The sequence below is a fragment of the Eubalaena glacialis genome, chromosome 13 (genome assembly GCF_028564815.1).
Source record: "Eubalaena glacialis isolate mEubGla1 chromosome 13, mEubGla1.1.hap2.+ XY, whole genome shotgun sequence".
NCBI lineage: Eukaryota > Metazoa > Chordata > Mammalia > Artiodactyla > Balaenidae > Eubalaena > Eubalaena glacialis.
The window spans coordinates 13,153,827-13,172,842 of NC_083728.1; positions in this window are offsets into that span (position 1 = coordinate 13,153,827).

A 19,016-nucleotide genomic window follows, 5' to 3' on the forward strand; every position below is an offset into this window, starting at 1 on the left:
TGCTGGGTCATATGGTGATTCTATTTTTAGTTTTTTAAGGAACCTCCATACTGTTCTCCACAGTAGCTGTATCAATTTACATTCCCACAAACAGTGCAAGAGGGTTCCCTTTTCTCCACACCCTCTCCAGCATTTATTGTTTATAGATTTTCTGATGATGCCCATTCTAACTGGTGTGAGGTGATACCTCATTGTAGTTTTGATTTGCATTTCTCTAATAATTAGTGATGTTGAGCAGCTTTTCATGTGCCTCTTGGCCATCTGTATGTCTTCTTTGGAGAAATGTCTATTTAGGTCTTCTGCCCATTTTTTGATTGGGTTGTTTTTTTTTTTAATATTGAGCCGCATGAGCTGTTTATATATTTTGGAGATTCTTTGTCCGTTGATTCATTTGAAAATATTTTCTCCCATTCTGAGGGTTGTCTTTTTGTCTTGTGCAAAAGCTTTTAAGTTTCATTAGGTCCAATTTATTTATTTTTGTTTTTGTTTTTATTTCCATTACTCTAGGAGGTGGGTCAAAAAAGATTTTGCTGTGATTTATGTCAAAGAGTGTTTTTCCTATGTTTTCCTCTAAGAGTTTTATTTTTTTATGTATGGTGTTAGGGGGTGTTCTAATTTCATTCTTTTACATGTAGCTGTCCAGTTTTCCAGCACCACTTATTGAAGAGACTGTCTTTTCTCCATTGTGTATCCTTGCCTCCATTGTCATAGATTAGTTGACCATAGGTGCGTGGGTTTATCTCTGGGCTTTCTATCCTGTTCCTTTGATCTATATTTCTGTTTTTGTGCCAGTACCATATTGTCTTGATTAGTGTAGCTTTGTAGTGTAGTCTGAAGTCAGGGAGTCTGATTCCTCTAGCTCTCTTTTTTCCCTCAAGATTGCTTTGGCTATTCAGAGTCTTTTGTGTCTCCATACAAATTTTAAGATTTTTTGTTCTAGTTCTGTAAAAAATGCCATTGGTAGTTTGATAGGGATTGCATTGAATCTATAGATTGCTTTGGGTAGTATAGTCATTTTCACAATATTGATTCTTCCAGTCCAAGAACATGGTATATCTCTCCATCTGTTTGTGTCATCTTTGATTTCTTTCAGCATTGTCTTATAGTTTCCTGAGTACAGGTCTTTTACCTCCTTAGGTAGGTTTATTCCTAGGTACTTTATTCCTTTTGTTGCAATGGTGAATGGGATTGTTTCCTTAATTTCTCTTTCTGATCTTTTGTTGTTAGTGTATAGGAATGCAAAAGATTTCTGTGCATTAATTTTGTATCCCGCAACTTTACCACATTCATTGATTAGCTCTAGTAGTTTTCTGGTGGCATCTTTAGGATTCTCTATGTATAGTATCATGTCATCTGCAAACAGTGACAGTTTTACTTCTTCTTTTCCAGTTTGTATTCCTTTTATTTCTTTTTCTTCTCTGATTGCCGTGGCTAGGACTTCCAAAGCTATGTTGAATAATAGTGGTGAGAGTGGACATCCTTGTCTTGTTCCTGATCTTAGAGGAAATGCTTTCAGTGTTTCACCATTGAGAATGATGTTTGCTGTGGCTTTGTCGTATATGGCCTTTATTATGTTGAGGTAGGTTCTCTCTATGCCCATTTTCTGGAGTTTTTTTTTTTTTTTTTATCATAAATGGGTGTTGAATTTTGTCCAAAGCTTTTTCTGCATCTATTGAGATGATCATATGGTTTTCTTCTTCAGTTTATTAATATGGTGTATCACATTGATTGATGTGCATATATTGAAGAATCCTTGCATCCCTGGGATAAACCCCGCTTGATTATGGTGTATGATCCTTTTAATGTGTTGTTAGATTCTGTTTGCTAGTATTTTGTTGAGGATTTTTGCATCTATATTCATCAGTGATGTTGGTCTGTAATTTTCTTTTTTTGTAGTATCTTTGTCTGGTTTTGGTATCAGCGTGATGGTGGCCTTGTAGAATGACTTTGGGAGTGTTCCCTCCTCTGCAATTTTTTGGAAGAGTTTGAGAAGGATGGGTGTTAGCTCTTTTCTAAATGTTTGATAGAATTCACTTGTGAAGCCATCTGGTCCTGGACTTTTGTTTGTTGGAAGATTTTTAATCACACTTTCAATTTCATTACTTGTGATTGGTCTGTTCATGTTTTCTATTTCTTCTTGGTTCAGTCTTGCAAGGTTATACCTATCTAAGAATTTGTCCATTTCTTCCAGGTTGTCCATTTTATTGACATAGAGTTGCTTGTAGTAGTCTCTTAGGATGCTTTGTATTTCTGTGGTGTCCATTGTAGCTTCTCCTTTTTCATTTCTAATTATATTGGTTTGAGTCCTCTCCTTCTCTTTCTTGATGAGTCTGGCTAAAGGTTTATCAATTTTGTTTATCTTCTCAAAGAACCAGCTTTTAGTTTTATTGATCTTTGTTACTGTTTTCTTTGTTTCTATTTCATTTATTTCTGCTCTGATCTTTATGGTTTCTTTCCTTCTACTAACTTTGGGTTTTGTTTGTTCTTCTTTCTCTAGTCCCTTTAGGTGTAAGGTTAGATTGTTCATTTGAGATGTTTGTTGTTTATTGAGGTAGGATTATATTGCTATAAACTCTCCTCTTAGAACTGCTTTTGCTGCATCCCATAGGTTTTGGATCGTCATGCTTTCGTTGTCATTTGTCTCTAGGTATTTTTTGATTTCCTCTTAGATTTCTTCAGTGATCTCTTGGTTATTTAGTAACATATCGTTTAGCCTCCATGTGTTTCTGGTTTTTATGTTTTTTCCCTGTAATTTATTTCTAATCTCATAGCGTTGTGTCGGAAAAGATGCTTCATATGATTTCAGTCATATCAAGAGAGGCATGCGGGCTCTGGGCTGCCCCCACCACGTGTCCCAAATGATGTGCCTGTCACCAAGGCGGAGGGAGAGGAAACCCACTTGAGGCCTGGCAGAGTGGGAAGGGCCACAGACGCTGACGGCAGCTGTGCCGTGAGCACCTATTGTGTACCTGCTGCTGTGCTGGGCGTGTTAGCACAGTGCCCGGTCAGTACTTGTTGTAGATGCTCAAGCAGTACATGTTGGCGTTAGTGGAATGAATCAGTGAATGAGTGGCCGTGGCCGGGAGAACAGCTCAGCCCCACGGACAAGGATTCTGATCACTAAACCTCACCAGTTCTCATGGTGACTGTGAGAAGAAGACAATTATTAGTCCCATTTTACAGATGAGAAACCAGAGACCAAGAGTGTAAGTGACCTGCTTGAAGTCATGTAGCCTTGGGGTTTGAACCGAGAGTGACTGACTCCAATGCACCAGCTGTTTCAACACCACCAAGGCCTCCTGGGCCTGCCGAACAGCCAGCAGGCAGCGCTGACTTTCCAGCCTTACCCCTCACCCTCTGCCTCGCTGCCTCACTGGGCTGGCTGTTATCTGCCAGGGCTTTATTTCTGTTCCTCAAGCTCTCTGGTCTCGTTTCTTGTTCCACCGCAGGAGTTTTGCCCTTGCTGTTTTTTCTGCCTGGAACCCTCTTCCCACCTGACTCTCCCATGGCTGCCTCCTTCCTGCAATTCAGGTCTCAGTTGGAACCACCTCCTCTGAGAAGCCTTCCTCACTGAGTAAAAATAGCCTCACTTATTGACTCCCTAACACAGCACGCTGTTTCCTTCTGCCATGGCACAGATCCCGGTCCTTAGTTTACTTTTGTATTTTTAACCCCATGTATTGGCCGTCTGCTCCAACCAGACTGCAGGTTCCAGCAGGGCAGGGGCCCAGCCTGCCTTGCTCCCAGCCATATCGCAGCTCCTAGCACAGCGGCTGGCGCATAGTAGGGGCTCAGTCAATCCTTGCTGACTTTGGTGGAGTGAATCAGTGCATGAGGGAGGATTCCGATCAATATACCGCCACCCCCCGCCCCACCCACGAGAGGTGTTGATGCTAGTTTTATCTTCAGGTTTTGGAAAGTCCATGATTATGTCTCTACTGGCTGCAACAGTTCGGGCCCTCACCCACCTTCCTTGAAGTTTTTCTGCTCTGTTTCCCTCACTGGTGATTGACAGCTGAGCTGCCACCCTGACCGGGGCCTCAAGGCCCTTGCAGGAAACCAAGATGGAGCTGAGTGTCCCCACAAGAATATTGCTCCTTCAGGCTGGGTCTGAGTCACTGAGTGCTGGATCTAATTTGGCAGGAGGGCACAGCTGATGATGCAAAGCCACTTGGGCTGAGGACACCCACTGTGGGCTGAGGACACCCACTGTGTCTGGAATGTGTTAGCAGAAACCTATACAGGCTTTTTATTGAGCTTTGCTTTATTGCACTTCGCAGATACTGCGTTTTTTACAAATGGAAGGTTTGTGGCAACCCTGCATTGTCAGATGATGGTTAGCACTTTTTATCAATAGAGTATTTTTAAATTAAGGCCCGTGCATTGTTTTTTTAGACATAATGCTATTGCACACTTAATAGACTGCAGTATAGGGTAAATACAACTGTTATATGCACTGGGAAACCAAAAATTCACGTGACTCACATTATTGCAATGGTCTGGAACCCAACCCACAGTATCTCCGAGGTTTGCCTGTATGTCATTCTAGGTCTGGTGCAGCAGCTCATTTGGGCTCACCTCTTACCCTCATCGGCATCATTAAAAAATATTTATTGAGGGCCTACTGAGTGCCAGGCACTGTTCTAGGCCCACAGTCACATCAGTGAAGAGTTTGTGGAGTTTATTTTCTGCTGGAAGGAGACAGACAAAAAAGCCAATGGACACATGGGTGTGTAATATGTCAGATGGCATAAATGCCAGTAAGATAAATCAGGCAGGAGGAAGGACAGGGCCAGATGTGGGAGCTATTTTAATAAATGGTCAGGGAAGGCCTCTCTGGGGCAGACCCATGAATGGAGACGTAAGGAGCAGATAGCTTGTTCCAGGCAGAAGAAACAGCAGGTGTAAAGGCCCGGAGGTAGGAATTCTCCTGGTGAGTTGGAGGAGGAGTGAGAAGGCCACTGGAGCAGGGAGGCTGGTGAGGAGGATATGACAGAGCAGGCAGGGACCAGGGCACATAGGTGGCTGGTGGTTTTGGAGTTCACGTCTAGAATCGGGAAGGCATGGGGGGTTTTGAGCAAAGGACAAGCAGTTTTCTCATATGAAAACAGAGCAATCATAGCTCCCCACCTACCAGGCCTGTCCATTTGAGTGCTTTCAAAAGTAAGCCGAGAGTACTCTCCAGAGTGAAAGTGGTATTATAACATTTTATTTCTATAATACGTTGTGCTTTTCCTATTGTGTTTTATGAAATATGTATCATTATGGTGACATATAATTATATATGTCTATTCTCTGCGGCCACCTCTCTGATGAACTCCAAAGCAGGGGCTTTAAGGCTTTTCTGGAAATGACGTACGTGACTGATTGGGGAGTTGCAGGCACTCAGGCTGGTTGTGGGGTGGGGAAGAGAAATTCTCCTGGAGTCCTGGGGTTACAACTGAGTGACACCAATAGGCTGGGAACGAGGCAGATCTCGTCCCTAGAGGTAACGAAAATAATAAGTGACACTGTTCTAAACACTTGATATGTGTCGCTCACGTCTTCCCAGCAGCTCCCTGGGCCATTACCCCATTATAGGGACTAGCAGAGCCGGGCACAGTAACTCATGTACCCGGATCTCATGCTGCTGAGGCTGCAGCCAACACGGGCGCCACCTCCCCACTGCCCTCCCTCCTGCAGTCTGTCTGAGGGGGGGGCGGCATGCTCAGCCCAGGGGGTGAATCATGGGGTCAGGGCTGCCTTCACTGGTGTGTGACCTAGTCAGTTCCACAGGGATCTGTGCTTAGAAGAGCCCGTGATTGGCTTAAGGCTCTGCTGTCACAGTCTTCAAATCCGTAATAATTTTTGAACACGCAGCTCTACATTTTTAAAATTAATTTTTTGGCTGCTTTGGGTCTCTGCTGCTGTACGCAGGCTTTCTCTAGTTGCGGCGAGCGGAGGCTACTCTTTGTTGTGGGTGGTGCGCGGGCTTCTCATTGCGGTGGCTTCTCTTGTTGCGGAGCAGGGGCTCTAGGTGTGTAGGCGTCAGTAGTTGTGGCATTTGGGCTCAGTAGTTGTGGCTCGCGGGCTCTAGAGCGCAGGCTCAGAAGTTGTGGTGCACGGGCTTAGTTGCTCCGGGGCATGTGGGATCTTCCCGGATTAGGGATCGAACCTGTGTCCCCTGCATTGGCAGGCGGATTCTTAACCACTGCACCACCAGGGAAGTCCCAGGGGCTCTACATTTTTATTTTGGATTGGACCCCACAAATTATGAAGGTGGTCTTGCATGAGGATACAAGCCAATTATAGGATCCCTCCCCTTTGCTGGGATTGGTGGATGTTAACCCACGTCTGACCAATGAGATGTAAGCATTGTGCTCTGGGGGATTCTGGGAAAGTCTTTTCTCCCTGGAACGAGACGGCTCGTGAGGAACATTCCTTTTCTCTCTGTGCCCAGTGCCTTTCTGCTTTGGATTTTGGACACTTGGATACTTCTGTCCACATCTACTGCTACCACTCTGATCTAAACTATCATTTTTGCCTAGAATATTCCAGTCTCCTCACTGGTATCCCTGCTGTCACGCTCACCCATCACCCCCACTGCAGCCAGAGGGATCCTGTTAAGTCTAAGTCAGGCCATGTCCCTCCTCACTCAGACCCTCCAGGGACTTCCCATCTCACTCTGAGTGAGAGCCCAACCCCCCATCCCCTACAAGACCCCACTCGACCCCTGTCCCACCCCCTCCCTGACCTCCTGTCCTGCTTCTCTCCCCCTCACTCACTCTGTTCCAGCCACTCTGGCCTCACTGAAATCACCAGGCAGCTGTCTCAGGGCCTTTGCATGAGCTGTTCCCTCTGCTGGGAATGCTCTTCCCCAGGAATCCCCTCTGCTCCCTCCCCCGCTCCTTCAGGTCTCTGTTCACGAGTCAGGCAGAGCTGAATGGGGAGCCTGGGCGGGGACCCCGATGACTCAGCAGAGCTCCTGCCAGCCATGGCCCTCCTGTTCCAGATTCTCCTTGATGGAGGTGAGGAAGTGCAGGGGGTCAGCACCTTCACCAGTTTCATCTCCTGTTATTGCAGCTGAAATCCTCTCACAGGCACAGTGGCTGGGATTTGAGCCCAGGGTTCCGGTTGGGGCGTGGCCCAGGGGCAGGTCCTGGGGTGTAAGGGGCGGGGGGAGGTCGGTTGGGGTGTGGCCCAGGGGCAGGTCCTGGGGTGTAAGGGGCGGGGGGAGGTCGGTTGGGGTGTGGCCCAGGGGCAGGTCCTGGGGTGTAAGGGGCGGGGGGAGGTCAGAGGCTCCTCCCCTTGAATCCCTGCGGCAGCGGTCAGCCCTTCTGCCTTCCTGCCCAGAAGTCCCGAGGGGCCCCAGTGAGGGGCCCGGTCCCACAAGTCAGTCCCCTCCTGGGCAGGCCTTAGCCAGCCTCTGCCCAGCATGTGGGGAGGGCACCCTGCCTGATAGGCATCAGAGGAAATCTAGCTTCTCTCCTCCTGATTAATAAAGGAGTGGGATCCCCGTGCCTGTCTGGGACTGGAGAGTCAATGTGATATGCAATGTTATTTGAACACCTACTATGTGCTGGGCTTGGTGTTCACATGTGCATGTCACTTCCTTGATTCCTCCCAAGGAAGGGGCACTGTGATCACCACCTTCCTGCTGTGGAGGTGGAGGAGGTGGAGGAGGAGGTGGAGGAGGTGGAGGAGGGGGAGGAGATGGAGGAGGGGGAGGAGGGGGAGGAGATGGAGGAGGGGGAGGAGATGGAGGAGGGGGAGGAGATGGAGGAGGGGGAGGTGATGGAGGAGGGGGAAGAGGGGGAGGAGATGGAGGAGGGGGAGGAGGGGGAGGTGATGGAGGAGGTGGAGGAGGGGGAGGTGATGGAGGAGGGGGGGAGGTGATGGAGGAGGGGGAGGAGGAGATGGAGGAGGTGGAAGAGATGGAGGAGGTGGAGGAGATGGAGGAGGTGGAAGAGATGGAGGAGGTGGGGGGCTGGAGGGTTCACTCAGGGTCACAAGGTTCAGGAGCATCAGAGCCAAAGTTTGAGAGCATGGCGTCTGGTCCCAGGATCTTGCTCCCAATCCCCAGGCCTGCCCGCCACTCGTGGAATGAGAGATGCTGCTGCTGAGCACAGGGTCCATCAGAGAGGGGAGCCTCAGCGTGGTTCTGTCCTGGGGGCCTCCTGGTATATAAAAAAAGAAGAAATGGCAAAACAGGGTTGTGAAAACCATGGGCTGTCTGAAATGTTGAGGTGGACAAATGAACACTTTTCGTGGTGCTGTTCACAGAGTAAGAACTACATTGATTAAAAACAACCACACTAATTCCAGGTGCGCTCAGGCATGAGGACGGGGATGGAGGGACAGGTGAAGACAGAGAGACGGGTGAAGACGTAGGTGATTTAGCGCTTGAACTCTGTGGCTGGACTTCCTGGGTTCAAATTCCTGGGTAAGTGACTTGACTTTCTGTGCCTCAGTCTCCCCATCTGTAGCATGGGCTCACAGCAGCATGTTCCTCACGGGGCTGGTTTGGGGCTTGGCTGAGTGAGCACAGGTAAAGCCTCAGCAGCGCTGGGTCACAGGAACTGCTCAGGTTGCTGCGATGGTTATTCGGCCACACAGCCCACAGTTTGTTTCTCTTTGACTCAAAACGAAGCCTCATTTGGAGGCAACTCCAAAAGTCTAAGATTCACGCCTTTTGTGAAAGTGAAGCCCAGGGCCTGGGATAGGCTTGGGCCCTGGGGACTAATTGCATTCATTTATTTTACAAAGAGGTGTGTTTATCTGCATTGTCCACCTGAATGCTCCAGGGAAACATTTGTGAGGTTGCTGCTCCCAAAATAACCCATGATTTCATTTGAGGAGCTAACAAGGAGGAATCAATGAGGTTAACTCAAAGGAGGGGTCCATTCCAGACCAAGAGGCGTGGAGATTAGTGGAGGAACACCGCTTGGCTGAATGCAAAGTGGGTGAAGGGTTGTGCTGACCACACAGCCCCCTGCCCGTGGGTGTCACCTCCTTCCAGTCGCCAGGAACTGCAAGATTCAAGCCTGTGCTGCTCCTGGTGGGCACCCTCAGGGATGGATGTGGCAGAGGGTGTAGAACACACAGCCCCTGGGCATCTGCACCCTACAGCCTGCCCCAGCCCTCAGGTCACCTCCAGTGCCCCAGGGTGACTTCAGCAGGAACCAGAAATGAGTCAGATGGGCCTTGGTTCAGATTCCAGCTCTGCTACTTACTGGCTCTGTGTCCTGGGTACATGCATGACCATTCTGAGCCTCAGTTTCCTCCTCTGTAAAATGGGAATAAATAAAAGCACTTCCCTCCCAGGCCTATTGTGAGGCTTGAAGAAGTTCTGTTAAAGTGCGTAGCAAGTCCCTGCCGCGTCATCACTGCTCCGTGGATGTGGGCTGTTATTGTTATTTCCTCCTTTGTAAATTGGAGAAGACTAATTACCACGCCGATATTTGTCACACATATTATATCCATTATATGACCGAGCACAGTGTCTGCACCATGTGGAGGGCTCAGCAAATGGGGACGGTTCTCCTCTTGGGGGGTGGATCCTTCTGAACACCCGATACCCAGTCAGGTGGGCGGGGTTATGCCGCATAACAAACAGCCTCCCGAGCTGGAAGGCCTGAACCATCAAGGCTGATTTCTTGCTCAAACTGCAGGTCCCCAGAGGGGCGGCTGGGACCGTGCTCATCTCCTCCTCGTGACCCAGGGTGAAGGGGCAGCTGCCCTCTCCAGCGTCACCACTGCCTTGGCGGGAGGAAGACGAGCTTGGGGGAGGAGTCTCACCCTGGCAGTTAAGCGCCCCCGCCTGTGGGTGACAGCTCACTGGCCAGAAGGAGTCCCATGGCCACAGTCACAGGGGACCAGGAAGTGCAGCCCTGTGTGTGCCCGGAGTGGGGACAGCACCACTGACTTCCAGCTTCCCTGGGAACTAGAACTTGGTAGCTCCCTGCAAGAGCATGCCCAGCGGTAGGCGGTGCGGTCCTGCTCCATCAGGGCGAGCAGAGGAGGGCAGCGGGGGCTCCACCTCCTTCTCCTCAGTCGTGCCGCAGGTTCAGCAACAGACGCCTCAGTGGCGAGCAGTGTGGCCTGTAGCTGATTCTCCCTCAGGTCTCCCCTCCTGGATAATCCCTTTAATGTCGAAAAGCTAACCTTGTGAGGAGGCAAGAACAGGATTTGTTTGATTCTGCAGGAATCATGCTCTGTCTACATGTCAGTTCCCAAAGAGAAGTGTTTGCTGCAGAAAGAGCTTCTGTCTTAATTACAGCAAGTAATAAATAGTCTCACTCATGGCTGTGTGTGTGTGTGTGTGTGTGTATGTGTACATATGGGGGTGTGCGTTGAGACTTTCACAAGCCTTCTGAGCTTGCACAACCCCTGCCTCTCATCAGTGCCCCTGGCTCTCAGAGGGCTGATTAAACACACACAAGAGCCCTGAGAGCAGACGTGGTAAAGGAGCCCCGTGTAGATGTTTCTTATTCCTCCTCACTTTGGACAGTGAATCTCCGGCTCCACTCTGCACACTGGAGATGCCAGCTTGGGTGCAGAAAATTCCAGAGCAGAGACAGTTCAGCCTGGCTCTGGGTTGCTCTGGTGCTCCTTCCTGACCCCTCAGTGCTCCCAAATTTCAAGCCCCTCGTGGAAGTGTAGATGAGGGGACTCATCTCTGGCCTCCTGTGTCACCCTTTATATCGGCTTCCCCCTCTGCCTGGCATCACCCGTTTATTCCTCAGGCCAGGCTCCCTGGGCACAAGGGGCCATTCTCAGAGGCCCACCTTGACATGGGAGAGGGGCCTGCCCATTAGGTGGGTCTTAGCTCCTCCAGCTGGGGTCTCCCTGACCACCTTGTCTAAGGAAGCCCCTGTCTCCTGTGGAGTCTCTTCCTGTTCCGTCACGCTGTACCATTTTCTTCATGGGGTTTATCAAATCTGTGATCCTACTCATGTGACTCTTGACCATCTGCCACTTGAAAGCCAGCTCTGTGAGGGTGGAACTGTGGCTGGCCCAAGGCTGGGACTCCAAGACATAGGATGCACTTAATAAATTTTCAGTGAGTGAGTGAGTGTAGGAATGAATGAATGAATGAAAACTCACCCTGATACTATAAGTAGATTCAGCTCAAAACTTACCTGTCCCATGTCCTGTTTCTTTCAAAGCTTGCCACATCTGAGAACTAATGAAGAACTCATTTGTGCTAATAAATATGTATTAGTTCTTTCAAGATGAAACATACATATTTTAATGAGGACTGTCTAGAGACTCAGGTTTTTAATCCAGGGAAGTTTCCCCACTAATGAGAATGTAAAGTGATGATGATGAGGGGATGTGGATATTTAGGGCATGGAGGCCTGGAAAACACATCAAATCACAGGACTGAGGAAGCCTCCTGGATGCAGTGTGGGGTGGGAGGAGCTCTGTAGTGGGACTCAGCACAGGACCAGAGCAAATCCCAGCTCAGCCTCTGCCTGTGTGTCTGACTTCCTTGGCCTCAACATTCCTACCTATAAATGGGGATCATAAGCCATACCTCACAGAGTGATAGGAATGTAATTCTGGTGCTTTGTAAATTACAATCTTTGCTCACCAAACAGAAGGGATTATGGTAATGAGCAGAAGTGGCCCTACCTATCACAGATGGGATATTTTTGGCTTCAAGGAACAGAGAACTCCCAAACAAGTAGCTAAATAATAAGGACAATTTATTACATCATAAACCAAGGAATCCAGGGGGCATTCCAGGTAGCTCTGGGTTTGGCTGGCTCAGAGGCCATGTCTCAAATACCCAGGTTCTTTCCAGTTTCCGGCTGTGCTGTCTTCCTTACGTTGGCTAGATTCTCAGGCTTTCCCGCTGATCATTGCAGGAAGGTTCCCCAGCTCCAGGTATCACAACCTCATGCGACAGTGTCCAGAAGCAGAAAGAGAAGAAAAATGTGTTTCTTCTTACTGCTTCTTTATAAGACTCAGGACACCTGTCCCAGAAGCCCTCAGCCAGGTTTTTTCTCAGGTTACTTCAGCCAAACTTGCATCCTGTGCTTATTCATAGACCAGCTGCTGGCAAAAGAAATGGACTGAGCACGATTGGCCAGTGGTTTTCTACCAGGGAGGTAACCCCCCAAAGACGTGTTAGAAATAGGGGGTGTTTTGGCTGGTCTCAATGATTGGTGACACTGCTGGCATTTAGGAGGGTGGGGCTAGGAATGCTGGATGTCCTACAATGTGTAGGACAGTCTACAGAGGACAGACTGGTCGTTCACCTGTGTCAAGAGCCACTTTAATCATCTTAGCCTAGAACCTGTGTCAACTTTATATCCAAACAAAATATTTTTGCAAGATCTTAATATATACGGAATATGCTATTTATATTCTAGTATCTCTTTCATTTTCCTGCCCTTCTGTTGTGGGGTGACTCCTGATCTTAACTTCTCTTACATCCAAACTTATTCTCCAGATGTCGGCAAGGATCTAACTATTCATCATGTGTTTTTGTGTGTCTGTGCCTGTTCATTTGCATACTGAAGTATGATTTATTTTATTACAAATTATTTTCCTTTTATTTCTTTTTTATAATCCACTTAGAGCATTATAATTGGTTTTTAAGTACTTGTGATGTTGTAGGTTAATTATTTATGACTTTCATTTCAAGGAGGTAGAAAGGTCATTAAGTACATTTCTTCTTTGGAGAGGTCATTGGGTCTGATGGGATTGAGAACCACTGGCTTGAATCCATCAAGATTCACATCCTGGGGCTGGGAGGGGAGTCTGCGTTCTGAAACTCGTGGCTTCCTGGTACCTGAACCACGTCAGAGTTGGGTTGAGATTGGAGGCTGGGAGTAGCTGTTGGCTTGGCACCCATGATGTCAGACCTTATCACCCATGTACAGCCCCTTAGCTGCCACTGAGTCACAGTACATGTCTGGGAGGGAGCACCATGGAGAGGCTTCAGGATACCAAAAGGGCCACTGAGGCAGGTCTGGGTTTGCGTTAAGCCCTGAGACCCGACAGTGGAAACCCATCATGCTCATGGCCTGCCAGCTGTTGATCGTAGAACTGCAACAGTTTACACCTAGGAGAGAACTTGCTGGTGGAAATGAAAGATTAGTTTATCTCTTTGAGTACGACCCAAAGAAGACAGGGCAGCAAAGGTGTGACCAATACCCAGCAGAGATGGATGGTTCTGGAAGAGGCCTCTGGAAGTAATCCCCCACATTCATTCACTCAGCCATTACTGAGGATCTATTAGGTGCCAAGAATGATGTTCCCAGATGTGAAAGTTTGGGAGGCACCAGGTCTGAGCCTGCCCTATAGGGGCTTCTCATTAGTCAGAGAGAGGAGCTTCTGAGGAGTTGGGGGTTCTGTTTAAAGGAGGTTTAGCTAGAGGAAAAGGCTAAGTTTTGGTAGTTGCTTTATTACAAATTAAAAATAAAATAGAATTTCAAATGCTTGACTCTTACCTTAAAATGTTATTAATCCATCCAAACAATATTTATTGTGTACCTACCAAGTGCCTGCCCTTGTAGTGAGCACTGGAAATCACACAAACATTGAAAAGAAGGAACAGGAACCAAATAGAAGCAGGTAGAACTAAGTAGAAGCAGCCTCCTTCCCAGGTCTCCCTACAAGGTTGTTACAAGGTTTTCTTGCAAGCAACTACCTACTCCCATCAAGCCCCACCCCCAACTACCCTTGTTGCTCCTAAACTAGGGTCAGAGGTCAGCATGTTCCAGGGGGACAAGTACAAAGTCTTGCCTGGGAGGAAACAGCATATACACCAAAGTGATTGCAAGGTTGGCTGATTCACACTGGCAGAAACCTGGGGAGTATGTCTACGAATTATAAGACTGTTAGACTAAGGAGGACAGCTAATAACATTGGATCAAGGGAAATTTTTGATATGGATACACTTAGTAGGGATTCTAAATTTAATGGTTAGCTCATGAAGCTGAAAATTGCCTCTTTATTTTGGTGGCGACGAACCTCGGTTTCAATGGTGGCTGTCATTTAACGAGGTTGGGATGACGTAAAGGAAGAAATGCAAAGGCTTGGGGATACAAGGATGCTGGAGTGACTTCATCGTGAATGACATGCACAACCATTCCCCCAGCCCACTGTATGCCCCCAAGGGTCTGGCGGACACTCCGTTCACTAAGGCATTAAGGAGTACGGCATCAGGGGGGCACCTGCATCCTTGAGAGTCTCCCTGTGTCTGTTCTCAGTAGGTCGGATGTAATGGTGGAGATGCCAGAGGGAGATGCCAGATGGGAGGTGTAGGGATGAGGACAAGTGACAGCATTTGTTCCCCAGACACAAGATGGGCACACTTACCATATTTTCCAGAAGAAAAGAAGTGGTAATCAGAATGTCTCAGGAAATCTTTTCACGGCTTACTCATCATGGTGTCCTTAGAAATGAAATAGATGGGCAGTGAATCAAAATATAATTTGAACTATATAATAGAAAAAGATCTGGTGGCCAGAAACCACTACAGTGGAGAGTCATGACCTCTTGTCTAATTTTTTTTGAGAGATCAGGTAATAAATTGAATTTTGACCCACATTCAAATCCCAGTGGACCCAGTAGGTCTGCAGATCCACCCTATGCCATTTCCCGAGCTTCTTGGCAACTAGAAGGACTCATGGAGTAAAGTCCATGATAGTAATAAGACCCAGGTGAAACCCTTTGGTAATTTTCTTCCTAACCAGGATAGCATTTTGGGGTGAATTGCAGAGATTAGTGCCACCCTCAAAGACTTGAAAGATGCAGGGGTGGGGAATCCAATCACGTCTCCATTTCACTTGCCTGTTTGGCCTATCCAGAGGCAGATGGTCCTTGGAGAATGACCGTGGATTACCATAAACCTAGTCAGGTGGTGACTTCAGTTGCAGCTGCTGTTGCAGACATATTATCTTTGTCTGAGTAGATCAACAACCCCCCTGACACCTCCTATGCAGCTATTGACCTGGCAGATGCTTTACTTTTTCTAGACCAGTTTGCCAGGACCTAAGAAGCAGTTTGCTTTTATTGCTCAGAGCCAGCAGTACACATTCAAAATCTTGCCCCTGATCTATGGCAACTCTCCTGCTTTTTGCCACAGTACTGTCTTCAGAGATTCTTTTCATTGTACCAAACATCACACTGCTCCACTATATTGTTGGCATTCTGCTGTTTGGACTCAATGGGCAGAAAGTAGCAAGCACATTAAATGCTTTATTTAGTAAGTCAATTATGAACCCTAATCTTGGTTCCAGTATCTGTAAGGAGGAAGAGTCCAGTCAGGAGACAGAAACCATGCCAGTTATTTTAAGAACAATAAAAATAGTATATGTGTATAATTGTTAACCAGGTGTTGAAGGGTTACAATGCAAAGAGAGGCAGGGATCAGCAAACCACTGGTCACGGGTGAGCAGTCTGCCTTTGTAAATAAAGTTTTATTGGCACACAGCCACGCCCACATATTGTCTGTGGTATGTAAAGTATTTACTATATGGATCTTAAAAAAACTTGCCACCCTTACACTAAGGTGTCACAGAGGTGGCAACTGCAGGAATCAGCTAGTGCTTTAGGGCTGGGGAACCAAAGGAAGAGCTGTAATGAGTAAAACAGAAGCTTGGAAGAGGGACCTTGCAGAACTAGAACTGTGGGGCTCAGAATCATCTAGCTCTGGCTGGTTGGTGCTGGTATGCCTGAGGGCGCGAAGGTGATATTAACAAGGACAGTAAAACAAACAGGAAGAAGCAGCAAAACAGGGACAGGAAGCAGACAGGAAAGAGCACATCCTTTCTTCCTGTCCAGTCTCCAGGTCTTCCTCTAGCCCCCCCTGCTGGAGCGCTAACAAAGCTGAAACATGGTTTGCAGAGACAACCCCAGTATCCCAGAGTAACACATAGAAGGGAGGGTTCTCAGCTGAGGCAATAGTTTAAGAACTGGTAAAAGGAGCAAGGCATTCCTTTCCTTAGTCGTCCAGGCAAATGAATTTAGAGATGGAAGATAGGTATGTATCAAATAGGAATGTCTTGCTGGTTATAGATTCCACAGCAGGTCTCAGTTTCCTCATCTGTAAAATGGTCATGAAAATAGTAACGATAATAATATATCTGTTAATGAATATATTTGGTAGCGTTCAGTCCTGACACCCAGGAAGAGAACCCAGCACACCCATAGCTGGTGGCTGCTGGAGACCAGATCTGCATGGATTTATGGCTCTAACAGGCTCTGACGACCTGGACCAGCACAGAGGGCTGTTCTCGCCCACACTCACTGTCACAGTCCTGGGCCTGACGTGTTATCTGGCTAATGTTACTGTCCCTCTCCCTAGTCACTGTCACAGGTCCTGTTGCACTCACTTCCCAGACGTTATCACTGTTCCCCAGGCAGCAGGCTTCTTCCCTGGTCTCTTCTCTCCAAGCACCCTAAGGTCAGGGGCCTTGTCCATCCTGGTGTCTCCTGCTTCCCCAGAGGATAGACCAGGGCCTGACACAGAGAAAGTGTCCAACAAAGATTCCATTCAGAACTGCATTTAACCCTCCACCACCTGTTTTGGTAGGTTTTGTTGTCCCCAGTGCCAGGTGAGGAAACTCAAGCCCAGAGGGGTTAAGTCACCTGCCTGATGTCACGAAGCAATGAACGTGCACAGCTGGTCTACAAAGCCGTATCTCTCATACTGTGCTCTTGCTACAACCCTGAGCATCCCCTTTTCCTGTCTTACCTTCCAGGGGCCTTTCTTAGGCCAGATTGCCCCCGGTTCACAGAGGACCAGGCCTGCCCCAGACAGCACAGGAGTTTGCCTGAGACAGAAGTCCACTGTCCTTTTCAATTTTATAGCTGAACGAAGGCTGTAAATCCAATATGTGTGTGGTCAGCTGCCCCATTTTTTCCCCTAAGAAGCAGATTTATAGGGCATCCACACTCAGGGATGATTATTCCCCAGTAGTTCATAGTATCAAGGCTCCTTTATTTTCCCCCAATAAATCTAATTTATACGGACAGGCAGATTACGCCGTGCGTTTCCTGGAGGCAGAAGGCCGTGGATCATCCACGGGGCTTTTAGAAACTTGAGATTAAGGTTTTGCATAATGCAAATTGGGAAGAGAAGATGATTGCTCTGCCTCACTGTGGATGCAATTAGAGCAGTGAACACCAGGAGAAATTCATTTTCCGGGGACAGAGAAAGGTCTGCTTGGTATGCAAAAGAGCAGAGTTATTTGCAACACAGGAGCCTGGAACTTGGTGAGCAAAGCACCCAGTGACTGTTTGATTTGCGGCTTTAAAGAATTTAAGGATGAATAAAACACTGAATAAATTTTCAAAGAACTGTTGTCAGACAGCATAAGATCTAAGCATCTGAGGGGGGCACAAAAAGGAAGTCTGTACCTGTGATATCCCAGCTCCAGGCCCTGGGGAAACTGCGTTTGGTTTTGAATCCTTTATGCTGCCTGGAATTTTCTCCCACCAACTTTATGCCTTTCCTGATCCCATCAGTCCCAACTAAAGTCCCCTCTTCCAGGAAGTCCTCTCTGTTTACCCCAGCCTACTTACCCCAGCTCCTTTGTCTGGCCTCTAGTTCACTCATTCATGTGGCAAGTTTTGTTTGTTTGTTTGTTTGTTTTTTAATTTTTATTTATTTATTTATATTTATTTTTGGCTGTGTTGGGTCTTTGTTTCTGTGCGAGGGCTTTCTGCAGTTGCGGCGAGTGGGGGCCACTCTTCATCGCAGTGCGCGGGCCTCTCACTGTCGCGGCCTCTCTTGTTGTGGAGCACGAGCTCCAGACGCACAGGCTCAGTAGTTGTGGCTCACGGGCCCAGTTGCTCCGCAGCATGTGGGATCTTCCCAGACCAGGGCTCGAACCCATGTCCCCTGCATTGGCAGGCAGATTCTCAACCGCTGCGCCACCAGGGAAGCCCATGCGGCAAGTTTTTACTGACCATCTACTGTGTTCAAAGAGCATGGGATAGAACAGCCAATAAAACAGACAAAAATCCCTTCCTTCTTGGAGCTGATGTTCTCATGGAGAGTGAGAAGCAATAAACAAAGTAGAGAAGTTATTATTACATTAGAAGTGCTATGGAGAAAAGAAAGCCGAAGTGGGGGTGGGAGGGTAGGAAATGCCAGAAGTTGGGGGTCCTTTGCGATTTTAGGCAAGGTGGTCAGAGAGGGCCTGAGATGATGGCAGTTAAACAGACACCTGAAGGAGGTAAGGAGTGGGGCATGAATATATCTGGGGAAGAGTGTTCCAGGAGCAGGAAAAGCAGGTGTTCCTGGGTGGTCCTGAGGCAGGAGTAAGTGAGGGTGAGGGAGAATGATGTGTGCTGAGTCCAGGTCAGAAGCAAGGCCAAGCTTGTATAAAGCCCTTCATTCATTCATTTATTCATCCATTTACTTAATCATTCCTTCAACAAATACCTTTGTAGCCTCACTATGTGCCAGGACTTGCTGTTCTAGAGCCTGGAAATCCAACAGTAGACACAACAGACAAGGTCCCTACTCTCAGGGGGCTCATTCTGGTGGGAAAATAGAGAATAAGCAAATAAACAAATAAGGTAATTTCAGGGAGTGACAAGCTAGAGAAGGTAGATAGGGGAATCCAATCACCATCGGCTTCCAGGAGAGCTTGGGCCTGAGAGGACACACTAGCGACCTCGCCCTCGGAGCCAGGCCCTGCCAGGGCCTCCCAGCACCTTCGAGTTAATCCTCCAACTGCCCTTCAGTGGGGACTGTCGTCCTCCTCCCCTTCTGGTTGGGGAGCCCCCATAGCACTTGTTGAATGAATGCATGATAGAATGAATGAATGAACAAATGAACAGTGGGGTGACCCCCTTCTCCACTGCCCCGGGGGCTTGTGAGGGAGCAGAGGAGGGGCTTGTGATGGGCTCGGGCGGGAGTCCCTCCTTGGGGGCTGTTTCTGCTCCAGCAGAGATGCCCGCTCTGCTCTTCACTATGTCGGGGGCACTGGGTATCCCCTCACAATGGGAGGCCCTGCTCACACTCACCGGGCCCCAGCCAGTCCGGCCCACTGGGTGATCCCATCCTG